Raw genomic sequence first — 7,330 nt, 5'->3', positions numbered from 1 at the left:
TAAGCATGCAGTATTGTTCCAAAATCAGCATATTTTTAATAGACTTTGAGGCATAACTGTACACGATGTTAACAAAATGCTGTCAGGTTATACAAATAACAAAACGTGCATGTGTACATTTCAATCACACATATTTCAATGTTTATCATGCGCGCATCATTAATCATTAGTAGGTCGCTATTGTATCGTGTCCAATATGGTTTTATTAGCATAGGTGCAACGCACCTATGCTTAAGGTATATACGACATTTCGAAAACCCACATCGATCGGTTGACCATTATGAAGCCTTACCTGATCAAACATCAGACGAAATATCTATTTAATTTAGTATATGGTAATTCTTACAATTTTTTTTTTGAAACGTTTTTCTAACGTTTTCTTCCAAGAATATTGCTGACACCGTTTTTAGTGAATTTTTCTAAGACCGTTTTACGTGAAAAAACCTTCTAAGAAACTAAAACAAATATCGTTCGTAAAACAATTCTGTTCTTGTTGATAGTGACCTCACACCTAATTTCTATTTCCTTTGTTTACTGTTCTGTGAGAGGTCAAATGTTTACATAACTGAATTCATAAGGCCCTGGTTTAAGGATATGTAACATTTCATCGGTTAATTATAAATAGAAATTAAAACATATTCTCATCAGGAAGTGGGGCATAAAGCACTTTTATTCTTTGAAAATGTGTAAAAAATGGCAGAGTACGTAGTCCAAATAATTAGACGTAATCTATCGAGGCCTTTCTATGGATTTGATGAAGTAGAGTTTGAAAGGTACATACCCGTAGCCAGGGGGGTGCGTTGGGTGCGTTCGCACCCAATGTTTTTGGACGAGTAAAAAAATTGTACTACAAGTTGCATCCAACTTTATTGGACGCAAAAACGGTTATTTTTTCCCAAAAACCCAATGAGTCTTCGTATTTAAGCGTTAAAATAATGTTGTATTCAAAATGCAACCGACATGTCACCATATAATTAATGTCTCGATTAAGACATTTCCAAGATGACGCGTGATTTTTATTTACAAGTTTTAACCGAAGAATTGTTGAAATCAACAGAAATTGTGACAGCAAAATTTTAGAAGATCTTAGAAGCCGGTCCCGGCAGAATGGAATTGGCATCTTTGTTACAAATAGATATTTGTTTTCTGTATAATGCAAAATTATTAATCTGGCACTCTAATCCGTATAAAATCGACGCTTTTCTTTATATATATTTTATACTAATTATTGTTTTGTCACTTTTGTCATCGTTATTGTCTGTTAAAGCTATAACTGTAATAGATATCATAACAAATTGTTGAAGCCTACTTATTGTGGGTTGAAATCCCAGTCCATGGACCAATAACCTTTTTCGACCATTATCTAAATTGCTGGAAAAACAGTTTTATTAACTTGAATAAATAAATAATCTGATAAAAAAGAAAATACATTTTAGATGAGTATTAACGGAATGTTATTTCAGCTTCCGAAAATGACTGAATTCAAAGGAGTCAGGACACCCTTCGACTATTGCCGAAGACTGATGAGTCACTGGTTAATAACTTTGCATTATACCACGATTTATAAAAATAAGACATAGTGCACAGCATTTTCGACAGACTGCGTTGTCTTTTTGTTATATCCCCGTACAATCATTTTCGGATCCCCTAATAGGGTTATCCAGCCAAAAATTTCAGCTATGCTCAAGTCATGATCATTTTTGTGTTGAATGACAAGAAAACAAATCATTGTTACAAAACAATGTAGCTTTCTTTTAGTTTACCAACACTTCATGGCATCTGTTCTGCTCCACTTTCCACAATGTTTAAATTATGTCAAACTTGACACTAGGAATGTCCTACTCTTAAACAGATGTTATAACGAAATTAAAACGTTATAACATATGATCAGATCGACGTTATCGTTTAATTTTCATCAACTGTGATGGTTCTTGAGCATATAATGGACAAATAAGTACATTTTTTCTCTTCAACGTCCTGGTATACATTGTGAAGGACTTTGAGACCATAGGGCCAGTAGTTTGTGGTTATAGGGTCTTAATGAAGCCTGAAGTGTTATTTGTTTCTGAAATTCGTTTAGAAAAAGCAAACTTATTTGTTAAAAATAGTTATAAAAAAAGTAACCAGTTATACCATTTTGATTTCTTTTTTAGTATTGATGCACATTCTAGAAGACCCAATTTTGTTTATCAGTGTGTGTTTAACAATACACTATTAGCACGTTTAGAGTATAATCAGTGTTTGTTGTACAATAGACTATTAGCCCGTTTAGAACAATGCTTGGCCTCTGGTATTATCCATAGTAGCAGACAAACAATTGTTTTGAAAGAAAGTCAAATATTTCCATTTAATTTGCTCGATTTATGAATGGTAGAATGTTGGAATGGTAAAACACAGCAATTTTATCAAGATTCCAAGAAATAATGATATTTTATACCGTTCTTATTGTTGATTTTACATTCTATAAATTTGTTGTTGCGAATGTAAACAAAGTGTGTGCGAACATACTAGTGTCTTCTTCTTCTTCTTCCATGTGATGTACAAATCTCACTCTGGAGCATACTGGTACATTTGTACGGGTGTCGGATTAAAGACCGTCTAAAATGATGTATTTCCATGACTGATCGAAAAAGGTGGTTATTGAAAAACGCGGTGTGGAATACATGTCTGTTAGATCATATTCATGTCGTCCAGTTACTGACAGTGAGTATGGTCAATGAAAGTGAAATTTCATATAAAAATGCTCTTTAACTTCAATCTAAATACAGTTAAAAAGTGACCAGAATGCAAGAGTTTACGTTTCATTTTCAAAATTGTCTAGAGGGAGGACCTCCTAAGCCCCCGATTGCAGGAGGAACATCCCCCCCCCCGCACATACCCCTTCGCCACTTCGTTGCTCAATAACGGGTCTCACTAAAACGCTTACGGAATTTGCATACAATATAGATAACGTTGAAAACTGCATACGATATGAACAAAGAAGGAAATTGCAGACGGTAACCGCTGTCCGTTAATATGGTGTTTATTATGGTTTAGTTATTTTAATTTTATTTTTTGATGTTAAAAAATACACGATGGATACTTAAATATTGATGTTTACCTTTTTTATTTTGATATTTTATGGTGTAGATTAACCTAAGTAAATATAACAATCAAAACAGTAGGGCATGGAATGGCAGATCACGGACTCTAGATTACAATATACAATATATACACTCCGTGGGCAGATCAACATTGTTAATTTTCGGATAAACTTTCTGGATTTTGTCAAGGTATATTTTTTCATAGATTTTCAGTTTGTTTGCTTCAAGAAGTAGTATGTGGATAAAACATTTCCTGTAAAAAGAATATATTTCATAAATCATAACGTGTTTCTGAGACGTATTGGCTCTCATAATGACGATTTTAGCGGATATTTCTGTCTGTTACACAGTTGTCAAAATCTAAAACGCTTCACAATTTATCTGTCAAATCATTTCTTATTATACGATTTTAAAATGACATCAACTGTAGTAACACATCTTTGATACATTTTAGTGCTTATATGCTTCTCAAAGTTTTCTACTTTCACTTTATTTATTTTTAAGATGATTGTATAACTGTTGATCAATGGATAGCTGAAAGACTGTCAAATGAATATGGAATTAGGTTGTAGTAGATACAGTCAAGTTACCATTACCGGATCATTACCCATAGAGGATCACTTTCATGTTCAAGAATGCGCTTCCCGATAAATAGTTGTCAGTTTTGGATGATATTTTGAACACAGCATTTTCAATCACATATAGAAAACAATTATAACAAAAACAAATGAATATAATTTACAACTGGCAATGTAATTTGGGCATTGTAAACAACACAGTTCATGTTTCGACAGTTCAAATAGCGTGGTAGAAGCCCCCTGAGTGGTTTCGATCACGTGATCCGTTATGGCTACAACTGATCTGTTAATGCATGAATTCTGCAGCGAAAAAAAGGTATCACAAATACATTTTGCCTGCGTTTAAAAATAAGACTATATGCTGAATCAGCGAGCAAAGGTAATATTTAATCAAACTGATGTAAAAGAAGTCTCAAAACATTTATTGCTTTTCACCAGAACAACTTTATTACGCTACTGATCCGGTAATGGTAACATGACTGTACATGTATTATAAAATTTGTGTTAAAAATCTGTGTGCAATCCTGTAATGGACTGTAAGCAATCGCAATTCTATTTGTAACACCAGAATTAACCCTTTACATGCTGGGAAATTTTTCGTCTGCTAAAATGTCGTCTGCTGAATTTCTACAATTAGCATTTCTTTGATTTTTTTTCAAAAAATACTATCAGAATAGCAAACAGTTTGGATCCAGATGAGACACCACGTTCTATGGCGTCTCATCTGGATCCAAACTGTTTGAAAAGGCCTTCAAAATTTGGTTCCCGCACTGAAAGGATTAATGAATGCGTTATCAATGTCAATTAAGTGTTCATGATCAAGTTGAAATTAAAACAGTGATGCGCAAAGATAATGATTCGTTAAAACAAATATAGAAATAAAAAATGTAGAACAACACAAATTTGGAAGTCACATTAGAGACTATAGTTTCCAGTTTTAGACAATTTAAAGGTTGTCTGCTCATATATTTTGGAATATTGGTAAGATTGTTACCAGATTCAATACTTTTGCGGGCATTTTTTTAATTTGTAATATATTATGTTTAAATATAATTTAAACCACACATATATATTTTGCAATAATTTTGTTAAGGCCTGTATCTTGTTGTTTCAGTGAAGAACTCCAATGATATACATGTAGGGCATGTGTCCAAAGCTGATCCACATCATAACATACTCATTGGGAATAATGACATAGTACCAAAAGATGTGCTTATACTGTAATTAGCAGGTATGGTATGACTCACACCATGTATTGTTTACCTCATTTGTGTTTACTATTTATTCTATTTTTTCCATTAGTAAAAACAACATATGATTTATTGATTATCTTATCCATGGTATGCCGATGTTTAGATAAAAACTAACAGAATTTATTAAACAAAAATGCCTTAGCTCTTTTCACTATGCATATCTGGAGGGAACAGAAACAAATTATGTACAAAACAAAAATCTTATTTTCATGTTGATAACAGTGTATCATTTGATTAATAATGTGTTGTGTTATTTTTACAAATATTAAGTTCAATAAGAAAAACAACAATGCAGGGAAAAATAATATGTGGTTACCACTGTATTGATGTATTATTGATGTGTTTGTGGAACGTTGCAGTCATAAATTATCAGTCATTGTTATATATTTTCATTGCAGATCTTCACAATTGAACCTGGCAGATCCTGGTGCAACCTTACCTTACCATGTTTACATCTAACCGTCAGTTTGAGCTGTGTGTGGGTGGTAACACGGACTATATACATGTATTGCCCAGTAATTGTCTTGTGATGGACCTTTTTAACATATCAAGTATTTAATTGAAGACTTAAGAGGTCAGTTTTCATCAAAGAATTTAAAAATACTGTTTTTTTTGTAAGGATGAATATGTGGTTATAATGGCATTGATGTATATCTTGTGTCTGTTTTTTAATCAGCCTTTCATCCATTATTATGAATATTAAGCATGATAAAGTATTTTAAGGGAATATAATGTAGAAATGTTATGTTGTTTCTGCACAAGCTTTTGAATACAAGAAATTCCATGTTCACTCAGCACTGTTTACACATTGTCAATGAATTTGCTTGTTTTAGTTTCCAAATCTGTCTGTCTCTAGCTCCCTGTGAATAATGTACTTTTTTACATTGCATCCATTGATTTTAAATGGAGTGTATTATGCACATGTCACACTTTTTTACAAAAACATCAAGGTCAAAGGTAAAATATATGGGTCAAAATCATAACTTTTGCAATATTGAAGATAGCAACTTGATATTTGGCATGCATGTGTACCTCATGGAGCTGCACATTTTGAGTGGTGAAAGGTCAAGGTCATCCTTCAAGGTCAAAGGTCAAATATATGGGTCAAAATCGCTCAAAAAGGGACATTGTGTATTGTGTTTTACAAACACATACCTTGTTATGTTATGTAATAGCCTTTCAATCGTCTTATTTTTTTATGAAATACTCTGGATTTGTCATTTCATTTCATCCATGATATCATTATGGTTTTTTTGCCTGTTACATTTTGCGGCCCAATGTACGTGTTAAGCAGTTTAACCATTTATGGTGGAGGAACCAGTTATCGAACACCTAAGAAATTACGTTCAATTACCTTAAAATTGCAACACTTAAAATGACAAAAACATTTTGTTTTAACTAATGACTAACAGTTCAATCATTGAATGATTTATCTGTAAAGTTTTCCAGCAAACTACCTTCAAGAATTCATAACAATGATTCCCTGATTATTGTCACCTCTAGCAGACAAAACAAAATGGCGGCCGATGTAAACATGACCTATTACCCGACACTTCATAAATACTACTCCAGTATATACAAAGTCACATGACTATCACGTGACCCGGACTCGGCGAAAAAATCTGCGTCTGCTGAAATAAAAATTGCAAACGGAAATATGATTTTTGGTGTGTAAATGCACGTTTTGATAAATGCATTCAAAAAGTAATAGCAAAAAACACACAAAACGGTGTAAATAACAATAAATGCATTCCTTTAACCTGTTTTTGGCGCATTTGTTTCAAGCTAAGTAGGCAAGTAGGTCATGGACTTCATGTGTGACCATTTGTTTATCAATGTGACATCATGCGCACTTTTGCGCATGTGCATACAGAACCAAAACAAAACGTCCGATATTAGGTGCTGTTCGATAACAGGTACTTACACGATACAACGGCATTTGTGTCGAGGCTTACAGTCATAAGGTTGGTCATTACATGCACTGCATATCATAAAATCGTTTGGCTTTTATTGACAAAATTTGCGAAAACGGTGTTAAAGACTAAACATCACAAGTGTCGCAACTTCGTCCCCACCTGGGAATTCAGAGCGCAAATTTCAGATTTTAATGTGTCAGATTTTACACTTGTATAATGAAGAAGTCATCTCTTGACAAGATGGTGATGTCCTGATCTCGTTCCAAGCCACACATGATACTTGTTTTGCTTTTAATCAAAATCGGTGTTAAATAGTAAACATAAAAAGTGTCACACATTCGTCCCTATTATGAAGTCAGAGCTAAAATTTCTGATTTTAATTTGTCAGATTTTGCACTTTTATAATGAAGAAGTCATCTCTTGACAAGATGGTGGTGTCCTTATCTCGTGCCGAGCCACAAATGATTCTTGTTTTGGTTCAAAGCAACATATAAACGAAG

General features: G+C 33.2%; 1 long non-coding RNA gene across 2 annotated transcripts; it reads left to right on the top strand.

Moving 5' to 3' along the window:
* The first annotated feature begins 2,912 nt into the window (after positions 1-2,912).
* Positions 2,913-6,081, top strand: LOC127873532 (uncharacterized). Of its 2 annotated transcripts, none has more exons than XR_008046223.1 (3): positions 2,913-2,996; positions 4,776-4,892; positions 5,313-6,081. It is a non-coding gene; the product is annotated as an uncharacterized LOC127873532 (long non-coding RNA). The 2 variants fall into 2 exon arrangements; XR_008046222.1 differs by lacking the exon at positions 2,913-2,996 and adding an exon at positions 3,223-3,272.
* The last annotated feature ends 1,249 nt before the right edge of the window (positions 6,082-7,330 follow it).

Source organism: Dreissena polymorpha, chromosome 3 (genome assembly GCF_020536995.1).
Source record: "Dreissena polymorpha isolate Duluth1 chromosome 3, UMN_Dpol_1.0, whole genome shotgun sequence".
Lineage (NCBI taxonomy): Eukaryota > Metazoa > Mollusca > Bivalvia > Myida > Dreissenidae > Dreissena > Dreissena polymorpha.
The sequence above is the reverse complement of the archived record's forward strand: the minus strand, read 5'-3'. Positions and strand labels throughout refer to the sequence as shown.